This window comes from Lepidothrix coronata, unplaced genomic scaffold, assembly GCF_001604755.1.
Source record: "Lepidothrix coronata isolate B3197 unplaced genomic scaffold, Lepidothrix_coronata-1.0 Scaffold163, whole genome shotgun sequence".
Taxonomy (NCBI): domain Eukaryota; kingdom Metazoa; phylum Chordata; class Aves; order Passeriformes; family Pipridae; genus Lepidothrix; species Lepidothrix coronata.
The window spans coordinates 1,311,710-1,325,865 of NW_016690343.1; the positions used below are offsets into that span (position 1 = coordinate 1,311,710).

Here is a 14,156-nt window from a genome sequence, read left to right on the forward strand (position 1 = left end):
GCAGTTTTGATCTCTGATAGTTTCTTTTTCCTTCCCTCTTTTCCCCCTTTCCCCTACCGTTTCCTCCAGAGGGAGCTGGGTGCAGGCCCAGTAGATACCTGGTGTTCAGTCAAAGTAAACCATAACATAGCCCTTTATTAAAGGATATATGTGTATTTGCAGAACAACAAAAAGAACACAAAAACAACTAAACAATGATCCTGTACCCAAAAAACCCCTTCAAAAAGGAAACAGTTCCGTACTTTCTGCCCCGGTGCGCGGGAGGAGCTGAAATGGAGATCTGCCCCCCTTCCCCCCCACACCGAGGAGGGGAAGGGGAGAAGGGGAAAAAGGGTTTCTTCCTGCAAACCCATGCTGTCGGTGGCTGGCTCTGGCCAGGACTCCCCCAAAAGTTCCTTCGCAGAAGGGCCAAGCCTCTCCGATGAAATCTGAACAAGTCCGGACTGGGGGCAGAACAGGGGGCAGGAGAACGGAGGCGAACTGGGGCCAGAAGTAGCCAGATGACCCGGCTGAAAGCAAAGCGAACTCGGAGCCTTTCCACACCCCCCCCCTCCCTTAGGCAGGGCAAAAGTGAAGTGTCTGCCGTTTCCTGAGGAGAGGAAAAAAAAATTCATCACCCCTACCCCCCACCAAGTCTTTTGAGGATTATCAGACTGGAATGTGGATCTGCTAGCTAGTTCCTTTGTGTGTGCCAATCACCCTAGGCAAACACCCTCCCTCTCCCTTGTTCAACATCTTTCTTTTACAGCGAATAGGAGGAAAGAAAAGAAATTCTCCTTTGTTTTTTTTAGAACAGCTAGGTAGAACTTCAGCTCTTCTCTGAAATCTTATACACTCCCTCATATAAACAGATCTTCCCAACTCAAAGCTCACCAGAGATTCACTAACTTTTTATTATGTTTTTGTTCCCTGTAGAAGTCTGCATGCAATTTTTTGGCAAATTCTTCATAGTTGTAAAGTGAGTGCTGTTCCTCTGACAAAATCACAAGGACTATAGCAAATGAAATTTTGACCCTCCATTCACAGAAATACCCTTCCCTCTTATTTTTGTAATGCAGATGCCCTAGAACTTTCCTACATGCTTTATTCTAAAATCCACAAATGCTTGCCGCAAAGAAAGTGTTTTATTATAATTTTACAGGCAACTAATATTTTCTTTCACTGTTCCATGCTGAGAACCCCTTCACATGTCACAGAAGGGTCAGGTTCTCTTTGCTGACACCAAATACAAAATCCTTCTGCTTTTAGCACAGGTTAGGATACGCTGTGTTTAATTAGCTGGTGAGGGTAAGCAACCAACTTCCTATCAGTCTGTCACACAGTTCTGGGCTGACACACTCAAGATTTCTTTTGGGAGCTGTAGAAGAGGGGCACATATGCGGTTGCAGGTCTTTGGCACTTAACCCAGGTGGAAAACATGTGCGGGTAGTAATGGAGCTGTTACCCAGGAATAGTGAAGACAGAGGCCCACAGTCATAAGGTAAATAGGAGATGTTGAAGTGTGAATCCTGGAGCTCTGATATGTGAGGAGGGAAGCCAAGCTCCATGGTGATGGCACTGGATTTTGTGTAGGAGTAATCAATGATCAGGTATCCTGGAGCAAAACACTGAAATCATCCATGGTTGTGTATTTGTTCCCTCGCCTTTCTTCTAGGTGTTGAGATCAGTTTCAGTTCAACAAAATGTATCAATAGGAAGCACACGTAACTTTTAAAGGCAGGTCATCATCTGTTAAAACTAGATTTTTAGGCCTGACTCTTCTGGGTAAACTACAACTTTTATGTACAGTTCAAATTTTATTTTAGATATGTTGATATGCAGTTTCCAAGATGACCTTCGACTTACACATTACAGGGTCTGTATTCAGAATTTGCCTTATCCCGATCCCCCTAAACATTGGCAAAAACATAAAAGAAAGTGTATGATCACTTAGAGAAAGATGCATCCTCTGGTTTATAGAAGCATCTAGGGAGGCTGATCATAAAGTCTGCAATTGGAAGAAAAGAAGGACCCTTGCAGCAGCACAGTATTGAGAAAAATAAAAGTACTTAGTAGTGAGGAGAAGAGAAAAATTGCTAATAAAAAAAAAAAACAAAAAGAAAAAACTAAACAAAAAGCAACAAACAAACAAAAATTGAAAGTGACAAACAAACAAAAATCAAAAAAACCCAACCAAGCAAACAAAAAATCATTTTTCTTTTCTAATGAGCCCACTGGTATTCTGACATAAGTTTGTGAAATAAGGTGAATTATTGGGAAAATATTTTGTTATCTCCTTGATACTGTCTTATGATTCACAGGTTGCCAGATCAGTTTATTTCTTAATGCTTTGTTAATACCCAGAAAGATAAAGAAAAGAAGTATTATGCATTGCCTCATATAATGTCACAGAAAAATCCTTAAGATGTCAGCAACTACTCTGAAATTACAAGTATTAAAGGAAGAGATCTTATAATTTTTGAATTATTGGTGCATAAAGGTTTATAATTGCTATTCTGATTTGATGTCTGTCTAGTTAGCCTGTGATTTTTTAATGAAAAGGTTAGCAGTTGCTGTCTTGGGTTACCCAATAAATAGTACTGACAACCTGTGGTGAAAATGTAAGTGGTACTTATGACACATAATAAAAAGCACCAGTTGGTCAACCAACAGGAAATATTAAAAATGAAAAAACTAGGTCCTTATTAGGTGGACAGGTTACAGGTAAGTTTAACAGAATACAAATACCATTTCCAAAAAGTAGCTTTGAATGTCACTAAAATGTGTATAAAAATGGTTTGAAAAGATAGTGATATTGATCCATGCTGATCTTTATCAAAATGGTAGAGTAGCGTTTCATTCAGTAGAACTTTCATTACAGCCCACTCAGTGCATTTAATGATGTACAGTATCTTATAGTTATAAGTGATTTCCATAGCAATACTAGAAATCTTTTAATAGGGCATGCTGGAAGAGATAACATCTGCTGTGATACCCAATCTAGTGTATCATTAAAGGTAAAACTTTCCCCTCAGCATTTAGCGATGACAAAGGTTCTAACCTTGTAAGCAGGGTTTCAGAATGATAAGTGGAACTGCTCTTTCACATGAAGTGCCTTTCCCCAGTGTAATGCTAGAAGGGAATTTATTTAAGTTTGAAACTTAAGTGCCTGTTCTTTTATTCTTTTGGGAGCATATTCTCAGGCTAGACACAGTCTTCAGTGTCATGTTGTTCTTGTAAGCAAAGTTTTAAAATAATGTCCGTGTTGTAAGATTTTAAAGGAACTTCTAAAGGATATTGTTGATACTATTTTATATACATTCTGTTGCTGACAGGGCAATTTAAAGATCTAAACCAAATGTCAGATTCTAAACTGTATATTTTGCAACTTACATCACTATATTTTGTCAGAAAGGTGTCCAAATATTAATCATGCTTTTTACTGAAAAAGATTAAGTTAAATACTTGCTATAAGAGTCAGGAAAAAAACCTTGACAAGTATATCTCTTATCTTCGAAATAAGCAACTTAACTGCCAAACTTGTAGATAGCCTAATGTATTTGTATGCATTTTCACCTTTCAGCTTCAGTCATTATTCATTACAGCAGGGAACCTGGCTCTTAGTGTTTTAAATGGAATAGCAGACCCGCTGTGCTCTGATACAATTTCATGTATATTATGTGAAAAAGGCACCTGTCTCCTATGACCTAGTTCTGAGTGCAATTCTAATCTCACCTGGGGCTGAGTTAGGATAGCATCTTGAACTAGATGTTCCTACTCCTAGGCAGTGCCCCAGTAAACAGCAATAAAGTGAGAAAAGGGTGGAAAGTCTTTGCCACTCACTGTCTGACAATTAGGAAGCAAATAATGAACTCTTATGGGGCTCATTGTGGGAAAGTAGTGAAAGAGATGGATATCAATTAGTTAACACTATTTCATTCCGTACCTCTTCTTATAAGTGGTTGAAATACTACTGTAGAATTAATTTCTGTATTAGCTTTTGTGTATTCTCTGTTCTATGTATTTTCAAGGAAAAAATATATTTGGCTTTGTAAGCTCCAAATTAGTTCACCTTCTACTTAGCTTTTTGTTTGTATTTTACCATGGCAACATGGTTTACAATGGATTTGCTGTTCCATGGTCAAACGACTATAGAAAGGCCCTGATGAGCATTCCATATACAATGTTAAAATTAGGTTATTGCGTACATACAATTATGATAAAATCAAGTTATCAGCATACACAGATGTTTGCATACATCTGTGATGAGTTTCTTTCATTCTCATTTATACAAAGTCTCTGATTTTATTGTTTATAGAATGCATGTCAACCGATATTTTGTATATGGTAAATTTTCTTTCCTCTAATGTATTGTTTTAAGCAATGAAATCACTATTCATTGACCATACTTCCTTTTCAAGAAAAAATTTGAACTTCTTTAGCTGTATTTCAATAATATGGATGTACAATTTTAGCAGAAGGATGAGATGCTTCACTATGAGACTAATTTAGGTAAAACTGAGTTAGTAAATACATAGTAGCATTTTGTTTTTTTTTTCATAATAACTGCATACAAGTGCCAAATATTGGAAAATGCTCTTACACATTCTGTCTTTTTGATACTAAAACATATTTTAGGTCCTAAACCAGTTTTTGCTGGAGTTGCCACCTTTTCCTTGTCTTCAAAGAGTGTTGGCATGTGGCATAGACTTGTATTTTGAATAATATTTTCTAATGGTTTAGTATAATATTTGTTCTGTTAATATTAGAAAATTTCACAGTTGGGCAATGCATAGTTATCCATCACCTTTCTCCATGTATTTTATTTTTGAGAAAAAAATGGTTCATGTCCTTTTGTTACTGGGCACAGCACACTGTCACTCCAGTTTTAGAACTGAAGGAGTATTAATAGATTTTGCACTGCCAATTTCTTATTATCTGTTTAGAGAATATTTTTGTATTCCTAGGATTGTTCTCATGGCATGAATGAGTTGAAGATGTGTGCTCAGTATCTGTATATCAGTTTCACTGAGGTGGAGAATATGTCAATAATTCTGATTATAAGACTCAAGGGAATATGAAATGTGTCAAGGTATATTAGGTATATGGGTTAGAATATGGTTTGGAGTAAACATTTAAGGGATAAGAGAAGAAATGAGGAAAATGTAGGTAAATTATTTCAGGCACTTTAAAAAATATTTTTATATACGTGTGTATAGCTTGGAACAGTCATTGAAAATACTATATTCCACTTAAAAAAAGAATCTTATTATGAGATACGTGTCAAGAGGTAAATGGATATTTTCACAGAGATAGTTCTAAAATAAAACCCCTCTTATTAACAAAATGAGTCAGTTTTATACAAGAAAATCAGCCTCCCACAGTTCATGTTATAACAGCCCTAAAAGGTGCTCTGCAACTGTCTAAGCAGTGATGGCAACAAGCCAATAATCTTCTATTAATTCCTTTTTCAAATTTGACATAATATACAATATTTAGCATCAAAATAATTTACAAAATACATCTGATACAAGATGAATGGGACACGATTTCATCATAGCGTCATCAAGAATCTAATCACACCAACACTTAAGTACACATTATTCTGAGTACATGAGTAGACTCAATTAAGTTACCTGGATTAGTCACATCCATAAAATTAGAGTGATGCAAAACCAGTTTTTCTAAAATGGAGCTAAAATTTAATGTTGCTTCTTGTAAATTTAGACAAGCATTTTATCAAGGGAACACTGTTTTGTAAAAGATGAAAACTGGTCTCTCCATTGTCTATAGCAATATGATTTTATATCTCTTCATTGTATTTTAGAAGAACAGCTGCCTCTATTAGTTTGTCAAAGAAACATCGCCTTTCAGTTTCTCCTTCAACTGCCAAACATCCTGGATAATTAGGGTAAGGAGTAATCAATTTACTTTGTGTATGTGTAATATGCATAAAGTAAAATGTGATATGAATTTAAAACAACAAAAGACATATCTTCACTATCCTATTTAAGTCTTGACCCATTAATAAATAATTAATAAATTATTAATAAATTAATAAATTAATAAATTAATAAATTAATAAATTAATAAATTAATAAATTAATAAAATTCAGCTGAATTTTATATCGAAATGACTGCAAAAGCTTACAAAGACTGCACACTCCTTAGACTGAGTAAAACTGCTTTAAAAAGCATCTTGGGAAAAAATGTAGCAGAGTTCATAGCATTAGACAACTTTCTTTCAAGACTTTCTTCCAATTGTGCCTGTAAAAATCATACCACATCCTGATGCATGCAAAATTATATTTTAAACTTCATTTTATTCCTTTAATCAAATGATCTGTCCCCTGAAGACTGCATGATCACACATCATTCCTCTCATAGGTGTTATGAAACTTGTTCCAGATCTCAAGGAATGCTAGAACATTCCAAGTTTGCTAAGCACACCAGAGTCTTCAGCTGATCCACGGTAGCAGTATAGGCTAGGCAATTGTGTTATCTCTACCTTCACAGTAGGAGAGAAATTAATAACTTGTCCAAGGTCATGGAGCCAACCATTTCAAAGGTTTGATCATCTTCAAAAGCAATTTTTTCTGGTTTAACAGGTCTTCCCAATTAATTTGGAAGCTGAAAATTTTCCATGTCCAATCAGAAAACTTTTGAAATGGTATCTTTTAAGAAAACTAAAGGGAAGCATCCCTGGCTGATGACTCATCTGCCAAACACAGAGAGGAGATATAATTTCTAGCCCTCATCTCTTCAGCCAAATGCCCCTAAACCCTGGTTATTTAGGAGACATTTCTCATCTTTCAGTTTGAAAATTCAGTTAGAGTGTGAGAAAAATTCAACTGACCTGTTGCAGTGAAAACCATATTATTTTATGAAAAACTCAGCTTCAAGAACTCATCAATGTCAGTGAAAAATTGCCAGTGTCAATGCCTTGCATCGTTAATGACTCTTTCTTATAAGCACCGTCTCACTGGGATTTGTTTATGCTGAGCAATGGCCAGTACCAGTTTCTGGCTGAAACAACTTTTTCCCTCTCCTACAGAGGTCTAGGGCTCACATACATGTGGATCTGCTGTGCCAGCAGAACAGCATGTGAGTTCTGTAAAAACACAAATCTGGGTAACACAACCATTAACAAAACAACTGTCTGTAAAATGTTTTTGGAAGGACTGTCAACACTGAAACACGTGCTGCACTCAGACCTGCCAGCTCCAGGAATGTGAGTGGTAAGCTGTGGCTTTTGGAGTTCAAACAACCAGTTTGAGAAGTGATCTATTGCCCTAGCACTTCTGGCAAAGATCTGTTGCATTTGAGGGAGTCTGGCAGCCCAGGCTGTAGATATTTGGAAATACCGGACAAATGGATGTTATGTATAGTAGGTTTGACACCGGAAAAGTTGGACCTGTTGCTGTTGGTACTGCCAGCTTTGGCAGAGCTGTATAGGGTACATTTTCAGTGTAGACTGTACATTTCCAAAGTCTGCATATGTTCTAGCTTTCAAGAAGAATGACTGTCATCTGCAGAACAGATGCCTAGGAATATTTGTGTATGTAGGGGAGGGTTAGCAATGCTCACATTTAGAGGAATTTGCCACAAAAGAGCCAGTGAGAAGAGCCTTTGAGCTGGAAAACTATGTCCAATTACTGGCATGAAGAGGCTTCAGCAACAGATTGGAAGTTGAGAGAGCGGAGCAGATTGTTTGTAAAGAGTTCCAAAGCAATAAAGATTTGAAAACAATATACTCTTTAACCTTAATATAATATGAATTATTCACTATAATTAAGTGTAAATTTTATTTGAAATGATAAAATGGTAAAAAAGTTAAGACACTATTAATTTACAAAAGGACCATTTTTAGAAACATTGAGTATATCTGACCTTCATCCACTGCATGCTGCTTCTTTTAATTTTGTTACAAAAACCTGTTAGGGTAACTCAAATGTAAACCACATTGCTGGTCACTTCAAATAGACTTCAAATTGAGAGTGTGGATCTGTTTCAACAGAAATGAGAGGTAGAGTTTAATCAAAACCTCATCAAAGATCTGCAGAACCTGGTACGATGTAAGCTGCTGTTGTAATATTATGGCAAGTTCTTTTCCAGATGCTATTACAAAACTCAAAATTGAGTTTTCAGTAGAATTGGATCAGTTTTTACAGGTATCTGTGCCGTATTATTCATAGGATCCATCAAATCTTGAAAAACTCCTCAGGTCAGTATGCTACAGGCAATTGCCCAGTATAGGTCAAGGTGATGGCACAGTATGTAAGTCCAAAGATCTGTTTAGTAACTACTGCCTTGAGAAGAATTTGTGACCTATCATCCAGTTGTTTATGGCAGAGGAAATTGCAGGTTATGTTGCTCATATTTGAACAAAATACTCAGATTTCACTGAACATTCTTTTGTGTTGATAGGTCAATTATAGTGTAAAAGTGGTACTGATAGTCTTCTTTCTAGATATAAGATAATGTCAAATACCTTCCAACCAACAAAGAGTGTATGACAGTAATAAATACTGAAAGCAGATAAAAATACTTGCTTTAAGTTTGGACGTCAAGCGGTGTTAAAATTTCAGTGATGTGTTTTGTCAACATACTTCTACCTGCAGTCCTGGGATGCTTAGAAAAGAATTATCACCATCTGGAGCGTTACAGAAGTATGAAGCTGTTATCTGTTGTTTTCACCAAAACTTCAAATGAAATGGTGGCAGCAGAATCCATTTAATCAAATGTATCACTGAGTTTGTATTTTTGGTAGCAGCAGATGGGTGGCAGTCTGGAAGACTTACCTAGAAAAGAATCAGGGTAGTTCTGAATATTTTCTTGGCATTTAAGCATATGCTGGAAGTGAGTGAGTTACCACACTTTACCAAGTTACTGTTCATTAGTAGAAACTGTGGTGACTGATCATGTGCAGATTTAGTCCATCCAATTGCAAAGTATCAAACACATTAGATTTTGGAGTTTGTATTATGAGTAACTTTTAAAGATGTTAAAGTTGATCTGAAGGAATGGTTTTCATGATGCAAGTGGAATAGACTAAGAGCAGTCTGGTTATCAGATTTATAATACTTTAAATAATAGCAGATATAATACATTTACATTCAGTGTTGATCCATGCATTGCTACTGAGGAAGGCTGTGGTGACTCATTAGAGAAAAAAATTCTCCTCTCTCCTTTGACACTAAATTATTGCTTGGACCTTAAAATTACTTAGTTTTTTCTGTCTTTTTTTTTTTCTTTCTTAAAAATTAGAGTATAAGAAGGATTTCCTAAAGCTTTCAGGATTGTCTTAACAATACTTTCTTTTAAGTAGGTAATTCCATGTCTGAAAGACTTGTTTTTTAGAGGCCTCAGTGTAAAATTAGACAAGTGCAAAATAATTACAGTTTGAAAACTGAGACAGGAACAACTACACTATTTTTTTAGTAAGGTAACTAACTTTTCAATCTGTACAGATTTATTAATAAAAACATTGTAAGAATTTTGAAAGCTGTTATTAAAAACATTTGTGCCAGCAAAAATTCTGATTTTTTTCTGTTCAAGAAATACAGGTTCCCCTCTGTTTCCACGAACCCCCTCTGACTTCTATACCTCCATGCATGCTTTGTGCAGTGAATACCAAAGCCAGAAATCTGACAAAAATCTGCTTTCTTTGTTGCATATTCTGACTGCAAAGCAATGTCCAGGACAAAACTCTGACATCACCACCAACAGTGGTGCCTTATACCTGATTTTCTTAAAGCCTCAGAGGAGACTCAGAAACATGGTGAAAATTCAGAAATGAGCCCTACCATTGCAAATTCACTCTCATCTCTGTCTTCTTCCTTTCTGCCTTCCTCTCTTCACCCTTCCCTCTTCTTTCCTTCCTTTTCCTCTCCTTCCTCCTCTCCCTTCCCTCCCAAGTGCACCCCAAAAAGTGCCTCTGCTGATGTTATCAGTCACAATGACCATGGAGAGGTTGTTATTCAGTTCTTTTCAATTGCCACTTATACTCTAAAACCAAAACTACCCTGTAGTGCAGCTATTAGTGACAGGCTTTTGTGATTTTTTTTTTATACAGCTGGTGACTCTGGTACCATCCTGTTCTTGTATTTTGGAGGCCTATATTATGAACTTCTGAGATCTGTGAGTATGTGGGTTTTTACTTTTTGGCAGTGTCAAAACGGCAGCATGGTTAATCAGGTTATGTCAAACAGTCAGACATTAAAATCAGGTGGTATTCAAGGACTCAGAAAGCTTTATTTCCTCTGGAGTCCTTAAATTTTGTAGCCTGTCTGCAAGGTTCTTGGAAATCTTTGTGAAGGGTTTGTTAAAGCGTGCTTTGTGAAAGTCTACCTAAATGAAAAATCAAACCCTTGCAGGGTTTATGACAATTTCTTAAGTCCGTGGTAATTAATTTGGCCTCAATTTCTTTAAAAAAATAATAATTCTTGAAAATTTAGGTTTAGAATTGAAAATTGGACCCTTCTAGAGTAGATATAATAATAAGGGGGAAAAATTTTAGTCAAAAAAATGGCAACATAAGTCATATTCTTAAATTTGAAAACATTCTATTTGTGATACAATTTCCAGTTCTACATCAAATACTTATTTTTTCTTGTGTCAGTAGTCCCACACCTCCATTAGTAAGACTAATATTTAAGACTACTTATGAGCAGGCAAGCTTTGATAACCTTGTGACTATAGTTGTTCAACTACTACAATCACTCTTTTTTACACGTAAAGGTTATCAAACTTCTTTTCTCTGACTTTACTTTTTCTCTTCTTACATTCATACATGAAGGTGTGATAATACCTCTGTTGCTTGTCGGGAATTATTCTACTAAAAATTTCTGCAAATTAAGATCTTCTGATCTTAATTTGCTGCAGTAACTGCTGCACTAACTTTTGCAGTAAAGTGCTGATTTTGGTGAATGTTTCAGAAAGAAAAAAAATTATTAGGACTCTTCTAAATATTTCATTAAAGTGGCCCTTTCTTACAGATGGTTCTATGAGTCCTTCACCTGAATCTGGAGCTTGCATTTGTTAAAAAAAAATAAATTAATCAATCAAGTACAAACTAAGATCAAGATTTCCATGAAGTACAGCACCATTTCTCTGGAAGTTTTCCAAGAGAAGAAAAATATTGGTCCACGGCTGAGAAAAATATGCAGGAGGAAAAAACCCCAAGAGAAATAGAGACAACCCATGGAGGAATGACTGGCTTCACTAAAGCTAAAATGGAATAAGGCTTCTGGTATGTCAAACTAGGAAACCTGGATCTAATCATTAAAATAAAACTGCATGAAAGTCAGGAAGTGTTTCATTCTCTGGGGGTATGTTAATTAAAAAAATATGCATAACAACAAAAGATAGAGCCAAAATCAATAAATTTCTTGTGGTAAATACTTAACGGCCACAGAGAAATAAAAATAAAAGATCAAATGAACATGTACTTCTGCACAAATATCAGAATCCAGAAATAATGGAATTAGCTGAAAAGCCTGGTTTTAGATAAAGTCGATGCTATGTTGGGTATGGAAAGAATTTGGTGAAAAATAAATTGTAATCTCTGAAATCACTTAAATATTGTGGAGTAAAGCACTTAGAAATACTGAAGTAAACCATGGGGAGTGGTTCCAAAAGATGAAGAAATGAAGAAAGCATGAACTGAAGAATACTTGAGGAATATCAACAAGTGTTTATATGAGCCTAAAGATCCAGGGATAGCTTAGAGGAGTGTAGCAGCAGTAATACAAGAATGTATACAGTTACTAATCACCCTATTAGGAGTGTAGTGGGCAGAATTCCAAAAAATAGAATTTTTGCTAGTAACAAGAGATTTTGATCATTGCCATGTAAATTGGCTTCATTTTAAAAGAAAGCTTCTCAGAGAAATGGGCCAAAAGGAAGACACCTAAACAGCATTTAGAAAGACATTACTTCTCTCTGGAAGTGACCGGATGGTGTCTACTTTTAAAATCCCTGTAGAAAAGGAAAGAGTCCACTACGACAGTATTTCACTTCAGAGAGGAAAATGTAGCAGTTGGTTGAAATACCTGTTCAAAAGGCTGGAAGAGCTGCGGCAGCACATTCATTTAAAGATGTGACAGTGAATTTTCTGAAAAGATGTATTCCCTACACAAACAGAAGAAGGGAAAGGATGTAGAGGAAAAACTTGTATCTTTAACAGGAGAGAAAAGAAAGACATTGGAAACATAAGATCTTATGATAACAGATATGTCCAACTGAAAGAAACCATAAAAGGCAAACCAGGAAGTTAAATCTTTAACATGACAATTCTTTAGCAAGGAAAGCAAAAAATTACTAAAAGAAAAAAAACCCACCAAACTCTGAATAAAACTTCTTTTTCAAATATTTTAAGCATTACAGAATTTATGTGGTTAAAAAAATGTCAAGAAATGAAAGGAGTACTCTTGGAAAGTAGTTGTTACTAGTTTGATATTTTTAGCAGCATTGAATCTGAAATTGTTTTAAATTTAAACATTGATAGCAAAAGTTTGAAAGTAGTAACTACTTATCATTCTGAACAGTATATTCACAAAACTAATAAAATTTTCCTTGACCTATTAACTTTTGTGTGGTTTCTGTTGCTTTCAAATCAGCCTCAGGACCTGAAGAACAAACTGTATATGCAGTGTGACTTCTTTTTTTTTTATGTTGTGGGGAAAGAAAGACTATTCAAGAGCAATAGACGGGAAAATCTGATTTATCTACCAGATAAATTGGTAGAAAACATAATGAAAAACGGAGCTATAAGACATATGGACAAATATGATACGATGGTTGTACAGTCAGCAATGCTTTTGCAAGAATGAAGTTACATCTGTGCAATTTTATTAGGCCTCCCTGAACTCACAGGTGGAGAATGGAAAAAGGTGACCTGGCAGTTCTCAGGAGTTAGGATATTCTAAAATGGTTTTGACATGATGCCTTCCTAAAACTCTTGGCTAAACTAAATTAATAGAAGCAAAGATCAAATGAAAAATTAATAACCAATTAAAAGACGGGGGAAAAGTTGAGTAACACATGGTGGGCACAAATAAACAATGAGTCCTGAAATAACCAGTGATGGATCATTTCATATTTCTTTATTCTTCCATATCTTCCTTAGTAATTTGAAAGTGGATATGAATAGTGAAATGACATAATTTGATAAAGATAACAATTGTTCTAGGCAATGAAAAACCAAACCTGATTATTAAGTCTCGCAGAAAGATCTCTGTTACTAAATGATGAACCTAATCTGCCATTTCAATGCAGGAATAGCTGAATCAACATAAAAAAATTGATGAACTCATAACTAAATATTGTCCAGTATGCAGAGCAGACCCACTTCTAAGGGAAGTCCGCTGCCTCCCTGGGACCCCAGTTGAGGATGTGAAGAGAAAGCTTCCTGCCCTGGTAAGGCCCTGAGGTTATTATCCATTATGGATTTTTCAGGTAGGCAGAAATTTGTGGGGTTTCATCATGGGTCAGTTTACATGACACCAAGCCTTCTGTTAACTGGTGGGGTACATCTGTCTCCAAGATGGAAAAAGAATCTTTACACAGGACTTGGCAGGGTTCATTGAAAGGGCTTTAAGGGAGGAGAAAGGAACAAAACCGGAGTCACTAGAGATAAACGTGGCAGTGTTTTTGGGACGTTTGCTAGCAAGACCATTTGGTCTGATCTGTCAGTGATCATAAAGGACTTTTCTCACCTAAATGATTCTATGATAGTATTAATGTTATGACTCAAAATATCTTCATGGATAATGAAAAAATGTCAAAGTTCATTAATGTCAGAAAGGAAAGAGAATATTAGGAATTATTAGGAAAGAAATAAAGTAAATAGAAAACATAACACTAGGTGCATCTATTTCTTGAACATGGAGTGCAGTGAAAGTGTGATCTTGAAATCATGTGATCATAAAGTGGAGTGAATTGAAAGGGACCTTAAAGATCTTGTAGTTCCAATCCCCCTGCTGTGGGCAGTGACCTTTTACACTAGACCAGGTTACTCAGAGCTCTATCCAAACCGGCCTTGAACACTTCCAAGGATAGGGCATCCACAATTTCTCTGGGTAACCTGTTCCAGTGCCTCACCACCCTCACAGAAAAGAAAGATGAATTTTCCAGGATATCTTATCCTCAAAGACTCAATCCTACTTAACTTGTGT

General features: G+C 36.0%; 1 long non-coding RNA gene across 1 annotated transcript; it reads left to right on the top strand.

Annotated features, from left to right (window-relative positions):
* Window positions 1–1,252: 1,252 nt before the first annotated feature.
* Window positions 1,253–11,218, top strand: LOC108504407. Its single transcript, XR_001877099.1, has 4 exons — window positions 1,253–1,480; window positions 5,807–5,890; window positions 10,055–10,119; window positions 10,977–11,218. It is a non-coding gene; the product is annotated as an uncharacterized LOC108504407 (long non-coding RNA).
* Window positions 11,219–14,156: the final 2,938 nt, after the last annotated feature.